The 13,656-nt window shown below is 50.4% G+C and overlaps 1 protein-coding gene across 2 annotated transcripts in view; it reads right to left on the bottom strand.

Moving 5' to 3' along the window:
* Window positions 1-5,232, bottom strand: part of MEAK7 (MTOR associated protein, eak-7 homolog) — a 35,583-nt gene extending 30,351 nt beyond the window's left edge. The window contains exon 1 of one of the 2 annotated variants that reach the window (XM_068528730.1): window positions 5,188-5,232. The gene's annotated coding sequence lies outside the window, so the exon portion shown is untranslated. Of the gene's footprint in view, window positions 1-1,449; window positions 1,472-5,187 lie in introns of those variants that run through there. The other variant, XM_068528731.1, reaches the window with a different exon arrangement.
* Between the last annotated feature and the right edge of the window lie 8,424 nt (window positions 5,233-13,656).

Below are 13,656 nucleotides of genomic sequence, written 5' to 3'. Positions count from 1 at the left end.
TTGAGTCCCTGCTTTCAAATTTAGGGGCGGCAGGTACTATACCTAGGAATGGAATTGCTGGGTTATATAATCTGATGTTCACTTTTTGAGGAATTGCCAAACTATTTTCTGTTTTACATTCCCAGCAGGAAAGCATGAGGGTTCCAATCTCTCCACATCCTCTCTGACATTCCTGCTATTTTTCCATCTTTTTAATCCAGCCATTCTGGCAGGGGTGCCCATCTGCCCCAAACAGGAAGCCTCCAGCAGAGGGCTCCTTGGACGGGAGCTGTAGCGCACTTGCAAAGGCTGCTGGAAACGGGTGCTTGTGCAGCCGAGTTTGGGGCTATCACTCACGGGCCACCTGATCTAAATGCTTCCAATTCTCAAGTGTTTCAGCAGCGTAAGAGCCAAGAAGGAAAACTTCCGGCCCTGGGCTCAAGGTCCAGCCTGCGTGAGGCTTTCTTCATGTCTAAGATACGGCGAGCGGCACCAGCTGGTGCCTGGTCCCCTCCAGGGGGCACAGCCCAAGCGGCCATGCCAAGGCAGACCCGTCCTGTTCCTCAACTTTTCTAAGAGCCCCAAGAAACAACCTGATCACGTAGGACTTGATGAGGAGACAAGCCATCATCATTTGATTTTTAAATACCCGCCACTTCCAGAAGAGAGTAGGAAAGAGTGCCAAGCAAAGGCAGAAAGAAGGTACCAACATCACTGACTCTGCAGTTAACTTAATATATTCTGCCAACTGCAAAGCAGTGCTCTTAGTATTAAGTGTCTGAAAGCAACGCCTAAGAGAAATCACAATAGAAAATAGGTCGATGCCCCCTGGCTAAAGACAAGCAGGAGTACGCGTGTGGTCAGAGCTGCATTTCCAACCCAAGGCAGCGAGGAAGCATGGGGGGCTCGGTGAGAGTGAGAAGGGGGATGCTTTCTTGGAAGGCTCAAAAAAGGGGTTGGTGCCATTCAGTGACTGGGTAGCTTAATCCTTCTCATCGAGGATGCAGGAGGAACAGAGAAGGGCTAGGGTAATAATTAAGAAGGACGCTGCATTGCTCTGTTGACCAGAAAGCAGGCTGCAGGTTATTTTGGGACCCCGCACAGTGACCTGATCTGTCTACACAGCGTGATTTTGCTTTCACTTGGTTCCACCCCAGCTTTACTTCCATTAGCGATAAATCACGATAGCTTTAGTCAAAAGTATCTTTAGATTCATACCCTTCCAACCAGGGAAATTCAAGATTCTCTCAAAATCTGTGTTAATTTATCAAGTCACCAAAAGACCTGTCACACAACTCTCCCTGCGTCCCTACCTTGTTATCCTGCTGAAATCCTGGAAATGGTAAATGAATTAAAATGTACCCTAGTGAAATCTATTTCGTTCTCAGGGTCCTCCTAGCAAAGATCACCACGCTTTTTCACTTCATCTAGAAAACCTTACGGTTTGTGACATGAGAAGGCCTGACTCACCTAAACTCTGGAAGAGATGATGGCCTTCTGAACACCTGGGGGGAAAGGTTTTTGAGATGTCAGCACAGCTTCATGTCAGAGCTGGACCCTCCAGGCCAGCTGACAGCCGTGCCCACCCAGGTGGGCTCCCAAGGCCGACCTGGCGGATGCGTGTGGTCCCCTCGGAACGTCAGACACCAGTCTCTGTGGACAGTTCCCTTCTGCCCGTTGTCTGGCTCAGAGGACCCTCAAGTCTACCTCTGCACCCCTCACCATCTACTCAGCCTCAGGTTCCAAGACTACCCGGCATTCTTGACTTTCCTAGAACCGACTGCTGCCTTAACTGACATGGACACAGGTCTCTCCTTACTCACTCTGCTTGCGCTGCACCCACACCTGCATGCCTGACTCACCCACCGTAGAATCTGAATGCCATTAAACAGACTGCCGCACGGCCACCTGGCCAGCACCTGAGCTACCCTGGCACACGCAGGCACGGGGACGTGCCGGTCCAACGGCTGTGTTGTTCTCCACCCACCCCTCGGGTGGACGGCCTGTTCTCTCACCACCTCGTGAGATCCCGTGTGCTAACTCCAGGAGGTCGGCCTTGCCTGGGTCCCTCACGTTCAGGCCCCACGGGACTCACTCCCAGACCCCAGGCACTCAGGGCCCCTTGGATCAGTGCCACTCACTCCACCACCCGTGACCAGTCCCCTGCCCACCTCTGTACCCCATGGCCCACCAGGCCTGGGCCACCAGGGAGAGCTGACAGCAAGGACGGGGGCTCCATCTAAATGCTGCACCTCAAACTTCCCACATCCTGGGAAAGCATCCTTCCTTCTCAAAACCAAGGAATCGCTCCACCGGGGGATACCAGCCTCTTTCAGGGGGACGTCTGGGGCTAAAAGGCTGCCAGCATGTAAATGCCTCTCCTCAGACATTCCCAGTTGTTCCATGACTCAGCAATCAGTGCAACCAGGGGCAGTGCCACTGAGAGGTCATGGGGCCTGCCCCCTCCAGCACACTGGCCTTCCTGACATCAGCACATGCATCTAATTCCTTCAACAGATAACTAACTCAGTGTCTCCTAGGCCAGGCCCCGTCAGAGGGAGAGCAGACAGAAGCCTCAGAAAGGCCCAGGGCCTGCAGGAGCGTCCCGTCCAGCAAATGCTGCGGGGATCGGCAGGGATGGGGCAAGAGTGGAAAAACTCCCAAAGGACATGTTCCGGCTGGGTTTTCCGGCACCCACAGGTGGTTCGCCCAGGAAGCAGGGACGGTGCACACAAAGGTGCAGGGTGAAACCGACATCGTCCAGGCGAGGTCTGGTGTGCAGAGGGGGCCAGAGGGGGCTACAGAGCAAGGTGGCCTCGTCTGCCTCCACCCAGCCCCTCACTTCCAGCCCATCCCAGCCCCCTCCTCTGTCCCACCGGAAACAGGCTCCTGCATTGTTGTCTGGAAACAGCAGCCTGGCCTCCTCAGGGTCCAAATGCCTGCGAGAAAGGACCAGAGCTGGGCGAGGCGCCCACAGGGAGGAGCGGAGGGCAGAAATGCACAGGAGAGATGTGGCCCGTCGGCATGCGGTAGGCTCAGGGCGGCACCTGGAAGAGATGCCAGGGAAGGCCCAGAAGCAGGGCAGCTGGCAACACTGGTTTTTCTTCTAGGAGGAGGGAGAACTGCTACACCCTCAAGCAGTAGCCACAGGCCTGGAGTCAACAAGAGGTGGAAGGAAGGGCAGCCTCTCACACCATGCCCCGGGCCCCTGGCCCACCATTCTCGGTGTCCGCAGGGCACTGGTAAGAGGACACATCTTTAGACAGCTCCAAGGACACCCCACTCCTGTTAAAGAGCTCCCACAAGGCAGGAGGACGTAATGGCAGTGGTACAGCGTCCCCAGGTTCATCCAGCCTGGACTCCATCGTTTAATCAAGCCTGAAATCTCTTTAATCAACTTTGGGGAGGAACTGAAGGCCTTTGATGCGTCCTTACTTCTCCCCAGATGCATATTCCTGAACTTTCTTTCAGTCCCTGGCAATGGTTTTCTCACGGGACTGTCCTGGGTGCACCTCGATATGTGCCACAGGCTTTTTTTTTTCCAGGTAAGCTGTGCATAAAACAACCCAACGCTGGCCTGAGTCTCCTGCAGGTTTACGTATATCACGTTCTCTTTCAAGCGCGCCTCAGTGTTCCTTTAAGATCGCTAACCCCAGTAGTTCTCAACTGGGGGCGGTTTTGTCTGCCGGGGGACAGCTGGCAATGATGTCTGGTTGTCACAACCAGGGAGAGGGGTGCTGCTGGCATCTAGTGGATACCAACCAGGGGAGCTGCTAAATACCCTACAACGCACAGGACAGCCCCCCTGAACAAAGAGGTCCCTGGCCCCAAACGTCAGTAGGACTGAGAATGAGAAACTGGCTTCCAAAGATGCAGGGCCGTGGGGCAGAGCGGGAGGGTGGGCGCTGAAGTGCGCTGGTACCCAGATGGTGTAAGCAAAGATGCACAGATCCGAGTTCAAGTTCTGACACTGGTTGGTGCTACGACTGAGGGCAAGTTATGAAGCCTTTTCCAACCCTAGTAAAACAGGGAAAGTGCCACCAGCCCTGTAATGAGGGGGAAAGGATTAAATGAGGCAACATAGGGCATTTATCAATAATTCGGCTTTCTGGAGGCCAGAGAAGGAGACACATGAGCCCAAGGCAACAGAAGGTTTCTTGCCTTGGAACAAGACAAACAGCCCAGCTTGGAAGGAACAAATTCCCCAGTGCTAGGGAGGGAGCCAGGAGCTGTTTTTCTGCAGAATGGGCCGCAATTCCTGCTGGCATCCTAGCATGGCTCAGGCACCTCTTTTCAGAGCCTCTCTGAGCCCCTCTGACGGCTCCTGTCCTCGAGGGACACCCTGGACTCTCCACCTCCAAGGGGCCGCTGTCCTGGGAGCAGCAATCTGGCCCTCAGTACGCCCCTTCTGGGAAGACTCCCACCGCCTCATCTGCTTCAAGCTTTGTTTACATCCCAGAACCGGCAGCCCTTCTGCGAAGGGTCAGCTTGAGCCTGGGCCAGCCGCCAGCTGTGCTGGCCAGAAGGGGACCTGTCCCGCTCCTGCCCTATGCTGGCTTCCCTCCCTCCAGGGAGCCCCAGTGGCTCATCTGCAGGGTGTTAGCCTAGGAGCACTTTCTTCTCTCCCCTCTGCCCTGAATTTAGCCATCAGCTCCACTCTCCGGGGACAAAGTGAGTAGGCTGTGGTCAGAATAGAGACCGCCCCAGCCCGGCACACACTCCAGTACAGCGCCCCCGCCTCGCCTCCTCCCGCCGATGCTCCCAGTTCTTCCTGCTTCTCTACAGCTAGCGCTCTCTCTCTCTCTCTCTCTCTCTCTCTCTCGCTTTCCCTTCCGACAGCTGGCCTACACCCTGAGAACCCTCGGGTAAGAAGCTGCCGGAACCCTCTGATCTCAACCACACGACAAGCAGAATGTGAGGAGTGATTCTGTGCTCCAACTGACCACGCGAGGAGACTCTTCCTCCCTCGCAGCTGTCCCCCCACCACTCCCCACCCCGCCGCAGGGCAGAGAGGCACGGGCTGCCAGGGAGGGGCAGGGCCCAGCTCCACTCTGGCACCATCCGCTCCCGGGACCAGGGTCATCGCCTCCATCAGGCTGCTCCCCCAGGCCTCCTGACCAACGACCTTCCCCCTCCCACACCCCCACCCTTCCGCTCACCGAGGCCCTCGCCCTCCGCCCTCCGCCCCAGAGCCGACCCCCGACCTGCCTTTCCGCAGTCCACAAGTTTTCCTCTAGAGCAGCCCACCCCGTTGCCAGGCGACGGCGCTGACGGACGGCTACTTGCCCCAATCGCAGAAGCGGAAGTCTAGGGGGCGGAGCCTTATAACGAATTCAGCCAATGGTTATGCACCTCATGGGGAGCGGGCCGGCGCAGGCGGGTGAGGGCGGGGCCGTGGGCGGGGCTGGCTGCAGGAAGGAAGGAGGCAGGATTCCTGGGGCGCCGCTGCGGGAGGAGCTGGAAAAGACGCTGGAGGCGGACCTGGGAAAGAGAGTGGCTGAGGATTCATGGGAGGAGCCAGGGAGGAGCACCTGGGGAGGGAGGGGTTGTATGGCCTCGGGTAAAGTAGCTGGGCCTTGGGAGCACGGGGTGTGGCCGGGATGAGGACGGAGCTGGGACAGAGGAGAGCGGGCCTAAGGGAGACCCAGCGAGAGACGAGAGAGGCAGGTAACCCAGCCGCGGGACCCTCCACTACTGAGGCCTCCATGGATTAAGACCCAGGCCACCTTCCTCTGGCACCCCTCTCCCTCCCCACTCCCCCAACTAATCTGGGCGCAGCCTCGCATCCCAGGGCCCGGGCTCCTGCCTACCCCCGACCCCCGCTTCTGCCCCTCCGCAGCCCAGCCTCTCTCTCTTCCTGGGAGCCCTCACTTCTGTCTGCGTTCTCTGACTCCCAGTCCTTTCCAGTGGCATTTAAACGTGCTTAAGTCTGTCTAGTCTTGATAAATAAACTCACCTTGACCCTCAGGCCTTCTCCAGCTTCTCCCACCCCATCGCCAATCCCTCGGCCCCAGCTTCACTCCACAATGTCTCAGGACTGTTGTCCGGATTTATTCACCTTTCATTCGTTCCCCAAACCACTGAAACCTGGCCCCAGGGGCTCTGTCACTAAATCCATGGGGCACTTTCAGTCCTTGCATGCAGGGGTTCACAGTCAGCATTCCTGCCTTATTAAAACTCTCCTTCCTGGGCACCTAGGTCACTCAGCCCTGGCTTTTCTCCCCTCCCTCCCTGGTAGTTTTCACTCTACGCATCCTCCCTGAGATTAATTCCTTCCTCCTGACTGTCTTCCCGGTGACTTCACTTCCCACCTGTCTGCTCTGCTGACCCCCAAACCTGCACGTCCAGCTGGTGGTCTAGACTGCACTCTGACCCCTAACGCCCATCAGGCTGCATCTCAAACTCAGCCCAGCCAAACCCAAACTCTTCCCTCCAAAACTGCATCTCCTATTTACTTCCTTCCTGAGGGCCGGCCACCACCTTCCAGGCCCAAGTCAGAGAACTGGAACCATCCTGGATGCTTCCTCCTCCTTTTCTCTCCCCGTGTTCCATTACTTACTAAATCTGTTTTACCTCCAAGATCTGGCCTGCATCCACCCACTTCCCTCCATGTCCCCAGGGCCCCCTGTCTGGGCCAGACCCCAGTAACAGCCTCCTTCCCTCCTCCAACGCATCTCCCAGCCAGAGCCAATGGAACAGTTAGCACAGAAATCCTTAACCTGCCCCCAAGACTGAGAAATGGCATCACAGGATCAAGAAGAGTAACAGACACAGATGAAACCAGCTGCTGGGTTTTGCTGTCCTCAAGTTCACAAGGAACAACATTTCTCAAGGACACTCAGCTGCAGCTGTAAAGTGTCCTAACAACCCCCTTTTTTGTGTAGTGACTGCTTTACTCAAAAAGAATTCTGAACTGTAAAATCATAGATGAGCAGAAACTTCGCTGTTTGAAATTCTGTCACTCAGAATGAAACTTCCTGCTCCCGCCTGAGAATTTAAGTCAACTTTGATGGAGAAGCAGCCTGGATTTCCAACCCAGGTGCAGATCCAGATAAGTGGTTTCTGGACATGATGGTCCATTGCCCTCCTAACTTTGTGGTTCCCAAGGGAACGGGAACCGAGTCCACATTGCAGCCCAGACCGGATGCTGGCCGCTTCCCACACAGCCCTGTTTTGCCCTGAGCCTGTTGAAACACTGCTCCTTTTAAGTTTCACCCAAACCCCACCTTTCCACAAAGTCCTATGAAAACTCTCTTTGCCTTTGTCAGTTTGAGCTGCCGAGGGTTCCCAGTGTACTGGGTGAACAGTCCTGATTTGTCAGACTGCAGGGTTGATCTTGGTGGTCTTGGGCCTGTGGGGCTAGGACAGCTGTAAGGTCCAAAGGGCAAGGGCAGTGCTGGTCACAGGTCCCCAGATTGTATTGAGCACCTACTACATACATGCCAGGCGTGGTGATACAGCAGTGAGCATTACAGTCTCTGCCCTCAGTCCTCTAGTCCTTTATCATTCAGTTCCACCTGCTGAATGAGTGGGGAGGAGCATGATTAAATTGAGGGGAGGGGATGGTTGGGGGGTTTCTGGCTGTGGAGGAGAGGCTGGGGAAGGTAAGAGGGAGAAAAACCAGGACGGTGAGAAGCTATGGTTGGAAAATAGATGGGATATTAAAAAATACACAGAGACTTCAAGGCTTAAAAGGAATTCAGAGCTGGAGAACAGTATGGAGGTTCCTTAAAAAACTAAAAATAGAGTTGCCATGTGATCCAGCAATCCCACTCCTGAGCATATATCCATAGAAAACTATAATTCGAGAAGATACATGCATGCCTACGTTCATAATGGCACTATTTACAATAGCCAAGACATGGAAGCAACCTAAGTGTCCATCAACAGAGGAATGGATAAAGAAGATGTAGTGTATGTATATACGTATACGTACATATACAATGGAATTTACTAAGCCACAAAAAAGAATGAAATAATGCCATTTGCAGCAACATGGATGGACCTAGAGATTATCATACTAAGTGAAGTAAGACAGACAGAGAAAGACAAATATCATATGATATTGCTTATATGTGGAATCTAAAAAAAAAAAAAAGTACAAATGAACTTATTTACAAAACAGAAATAGACACACAGACATAGAAAACAAACTTATGGTTACCAAAGGGGAAGGGAGGGGAGGGATAAATTAGGAGTTTGGGATTAACAGATATATACCACTATATATAAAATAGAAAACCAACAAGGACCTACTATATAGCACAGGGAACTTTACTCAATATTTTGTAATAATCTATACGGGAAAAGAATCTGAAAAAGAATATATATATATATATATATATATATATATGTATAACTGAATCACTTTGCTGTACACCTGAAACTAACACATTTTAGTCAACTGCACTTCAATTAAAAAAAAAAAAAGAACTCAGAGGCCATCTGAACATTTTCCTTTTTCGTGTCAAGGGACTACTGCCTTCCAGACTCTCTCTGTTCACCCTCGTCCCCGCCCTTCCTGCCAATCGGGTGCTTCCTGGCCAGAGCCCCTTCTTGCCTGCTGCCTGGGGCCTGCCTGGACACTTCTGGCCCGCAGGGCACAGGCCCTCGTGGAGAGATGGGTCTGAGCACCGAGGCTGTTCCGCAGCCCAGGCGCCCTCACCCTCCTGGACACGAGGGAGTAACCCCAGGTCTTCGTCTCCGCTCGCTCAGGTTTCTGCCGCCTGCAGCCACGGGGATGGAAGGATTAGATCCCCTGTACTTAGGCACGCAAACCTCGTTGAGTATACTTTCAGGAATATCCGAGGTGGTGGCATTCTGTGCAAAAAGGCAATTTCCCAGAGGCCGGAGCACGCCCAGGGCAGGGGGCCAGGGGGCTATGGTGGTCCCAGGTGCAGGCAGTGGGGGGGCAGCAGGGGCCCCCCGGCTGTAGAGATACCGACAATAAAACCAACTAAAAGTCGGTCTGCTTTTTATCCCCAAGCGCCAGCAATTCTAAGCAACATCAAGTGATATCATTCTCCTCCGTGAAAAAGCCTTTTATTGGGCTAAGCACGAAACCAGGGGTTGGCAGACTTTTTCTGTCAAGGGCCCGACAGTAAATATTTTTGATTTTTCAAGCCATACCATCTCTGTCACAGCTACTCACAGCTCTTGTGGCACCAAAACAGCCACAGGCAATAGAAAAACTGTTGGACATGGCTGTTTATGTCACACATTTATGGACACAGAAATGTGAACTTCACATAATTTTCACACATCATAAAATATTATTCTTCTGATTTTGTTTCCAACTGTTTAAACTGCAAAAGTCATTCTTAGCTCACTGGCTGTATAAAAGCAGACAGCGGGGCTTCCCTGGTGGCGCAGTGGTTAAGAATCTGCCTGCCAATGCAGGGGACACGGGTTCGAGCCCTGGTCTGGGAAGATCCCACATGCCGCGGAGCAACTAGGCCCGTGAGCCACAACTACTGAGCCTGCGCGTCTGGAGCCTGTGCTCTGCAACGGGAGAGGCCGCGACAGTGAGAGGCAAGGGCACCGCGATGAGGAGCGGCCCCCGCTTGCCACAACTAGAGATAGCCCTCGCACAGAAACGAAGACCTAACACAGCCAAAATAATTAATTAATTAATTAATTAATTAAAAAAAAAAAAAGCAGACAGTGGCCAGACTGCAGTTACTGTTATGGTTTTTTGTTTGTTTGTTTTTTACTAGCATGATGAATTCTTAGAATTAAAAAAAAAAAAACTTTACCCAAAGAAGAAAGGTGTTTGCTACTTCAAATGTGCCAGCAGGGGAGCAACTCATCAAGCCTGAAGAGCCACAATAACATCGTATCACAAAAGGAAAATGACAAGTCTCCAGAAACCAAACATAAAGTCAAGGAATACTATGATCTAACTGATAGAGAATTCAACACAGCTGTCATAAAGAAACTCAAAGAGCTACAAGAGAACTCACAGAGGCAGTTCAATGAGCTCAGGACTAAAATTAAGGAACAGAAGAAATACTTTAGTAAAGATACTGAACTCTAAAAAAGAACAAAATAAATTCTGGAGCTGAAGAACTCAAGGAGATGAAAAACGCATTAAAAAGCACTGGAAATAGAGCAGACCATATGGAAGAGAGAATTAGCTCGAAGAAGCTTATGTTTTAATAATATTTATATTTTTTATTTATATATTTTCATGCATATTTATAATATTTATATAAGCTCCAAACTGTACATTTTTATGACATTTCTTTAAAAACTGAGTTTACCAATCCTGTTTAAAATTGCACCAAAAAAAATAATAAAATACCTAGGAATAAACCTAACCAACGAGATGAAAGACCTACACGCTGAGAACTATAAAACACTGATAAAGGAGATAGAAGATGATTCAAAGAAGTGGAAAGATAACCCATGCTCTTGGATCGGAAGAATTAATATCGTTAAAATGGTGTACTACCCAAAGCAATCTATAGATATAATGCAATCCCTATCAAATTACCCATGACATTTTTCACAGAACTAGAACAAATAATCCTAAAATTGACATGGAACCACAGAAGACCCAGAACTGCCAAAGCCATCCTGAAGAATAAGAACGAAGCCGGAGGCATAACCCTCCCAGACTTCAGACAATACTACAGTAATCAAAACAGTGTGGTGTTGGCACAAAAACAGACATACGGATCAATGGAACAGAAGAGAGAGCCCAGAAATAAGCCCACACACCTATGGTCAATAAATCTTCAACAAAGGAGGCAAGAATATACAATGCAGAAAAGACAGTCTCTTCAGCAAGTGATGCTGGGAAAGCTGTACCGCTACATGTAAATCAGTGAAGTTAGAACACACCCTCTCACCATGCACAAAAATAAATTCAAAATGGCTTAAAGACTTAAACATAAGATATGTCACCACAAAACTCCTAGAAGAGAGCATAGACAAAACATTCTCTGACATAAATTGTACCACTGTTTTCTTAGGTCAGTCTCCCAAGGCAAAAGAAATAAAAAGAAAAATAAATAAATAGGACCTCATCAAACTTACAAGCTTTTGCACAGCAAAGGAAACCATAAACAAGACGAAAGAACAACCTACAGAATGGGAGAAAAATCTCTGCAAACGATGCAACTAACGAGGGCTTAATTTCCAAAATATACAAATGGCTCATACAATTCAAAAACAAAAACCCAATCGAAAAATGGGCAGAAGACCTAAAGAGACATTTCTCCAAAGAAGACATACAGATGGCCAATAGGCACATGGAAAGATGCTCGACATCACTAATTATTAGAGAAATGCAAATCAGAACTACAATGAGGTACCATCTCACACCAGTCAGAAAGGCCATCGTTAAAAAGTCTACACATAACAAATGCTGGAGACGGTATGGAGAATAGGGAACCCCCCTACACTGTTGGTGGGAATGTAAATTGGTACATCCACTATGGAAAACAGTACAGAGGTTCCTCAAAAAACTAAAAATAGAGTTGCCATATGATCCAGCAATCCCACTCCTGGGCATATACCCAGACAAAACTATAATTCGAAAAGATACATGCACCCCTATGTTCATAGCAGCACTATTTACAATAGCCAAGACACGGAAGCAACCTAAGTGCCCATCAACAGATGAATGGATAAAGAAGATGTGGTACATATACATAATGGAATATTACTCAGCCATAAAAAAGAATGAAAGAATGCCATTTGCAGCAACATGGATGGATCTAGAGATTATCATATTAAGTGAAGTAAGTCAGACAGAGACAAATATTATATGATATCACTTATATGTGGAATCTTTAAAAAATGATACAAATGAACTTATTTACAAAACAGACTCACAGACAAGGAAAACAAATTTATGGTTACCAAAGGGGAAAAGAGGGTCATGGGATTAACAGATACACACCACCATGTATAAAATAAACAACAAGGACCTACCGTATGGCACAGGGAACTATATTCAATATGATGTAATAACCTATAATGGAAAAGAATCTGAAAAAACACATATACACACATATATATAAAAGCGAATCACTTTACACCTGAAACTAACACAATACTGTAAATCAACTATACTTCAATAAAAAATAGACTTTTAAAAAACACTGGCTTTATTTGGAGAATACCCAGTTATAGATCTGGCCCCAACACACATGGATACAGCTACAGGCATTCAACTCAAAAGCAAGTTGGAAATACCCGGAATTTTCTGAGGTCACTCGGGGTGCAGTTTGGGTCTCCAGCCCCTCCTGTGGGACATATTCCTGCGTTGAAAGAGCAGATTTGAAATAAACACCATAAACACAGAGATGCGCATGACCAAGAAACAGGCCTTGGGCTACTTCAGTGCTGACATGCCACACGACCACTTGGACTTTTTGTGGTTAAAAATTCTCAACTACAGAACAATCCAAAAGCCTTTAGAATAAATCCCAAAGGAACCGAGGCATAAATGGTTTTTCAGTTTCTGGACTGTAGTGTGTAATGCAATTTGTGTGAATCTCTGTCAAACACAGCCTTAGGCTTAAGGCTTTCCCTACTCATACAGCTGTTGCTTCCTGAAAGCAATCTAGAAAGCAAAGCTAATAAAATTTGTTCATATATATATGTAATGGATTAAATAAATGTGGAAGAGAAGGCCAATCTCCCTTTCCAAAGAACCCCAGGAATTTATGCAGATGCTCCCAAGGGGAGGACTCGGAGCGTGCATGACTCCCTCTCCTTAGGCCTGCGCTGCACACGGTGACTTCCCTCCAGAGAGACCAGGATGGAAATGGAGATGGGAGTGAACCACACAGAGCAGTAAACTGACCAGGCTGCCGCACGCAGAGGATCACGGCTGACATCAACAGTCATAAATTACGTGGATACAGTGGGCCCTTCTGACCAGAGGGTCCCTCTGTGACCTTGGTTTGGGGGCCCTCAGCTCATCACGGACCCAGCGAAGGCAGCTTGTTCACTCTATCAAGCTGGCCTGCAGGCCGGGGACCCGCAACCCCCTGGTCCCCTGTGTATTTCCGCTTTCTCTGGGAAGTTCTGCCCAGTCCCCATCTCTCCCAGCCTCACCGGGCTGTTCTTCCACGGCTCCTCCCGCTGCCTGGCATGCCTTCTGTCTTCCCTCCCGTGAGCTCACATCCCCACTGCAGGGAGGGTCAACCCCTCGCAGGAGGAAGGTGTAAAAGGGTCAAGGTCATGGAGATGAGGGGAGATCTGGGGAGAGACTTGTTGGAGGGCCGAGTCTGTTTCCCCAGGGGGAGAGGGGGGAGCCTGCCTCCGACCTCAGGGCCTGGGTGTTTGGGGCTACAGTGCCCCTCCGAGAGCTCCAGCCAATGGCCACGTCACACATGCCACAGCTGAGGTGCGAGGGCAGCAGAGCGGGGTCTGCTCCTGGCGGTGCCCACCCTGCCACCCAGCAGCCCGTCAGAGGAGCAGGATCTGGGACAGGATTCAGGACACACCCTGGGCGCAGCCGCCTGGAATCACAGTGAGTCTCCCCAGGGCCCCACGGCGACAGGCTGCAGGGCACCAGCCAGCCCAGGGCAGGCAGTGCCCAGTCAGGGGAGCTGCAGCGGCCAAGGAGGCCTCCCCAGGATGCGCAGAGGTGGCCATGAGATCAAAGTCAGCTCAAAACATGCGCCAGGCCCAGATGACGTGAAGCCAGCGTGCTTCCCG

The sequence above is a fragment of the Eschrichtius robustus genome, chromosome 19, assembly GCF_028021215.1.
Source record: "Eschrichtius robustus isolate mEscRob2 chromosome 19, mEscRob2.pri, whole genome shotgun sequence".
NCBI lineage: Eukaryota > Metazoa > Chordata > Mammalia > Artiodactyla > Eschrichtiidae > Eschrichtius > Eschrichtius robustus.
This window is presented reverse-complemented; position numbering and strand designations above follow the sequence as displayed.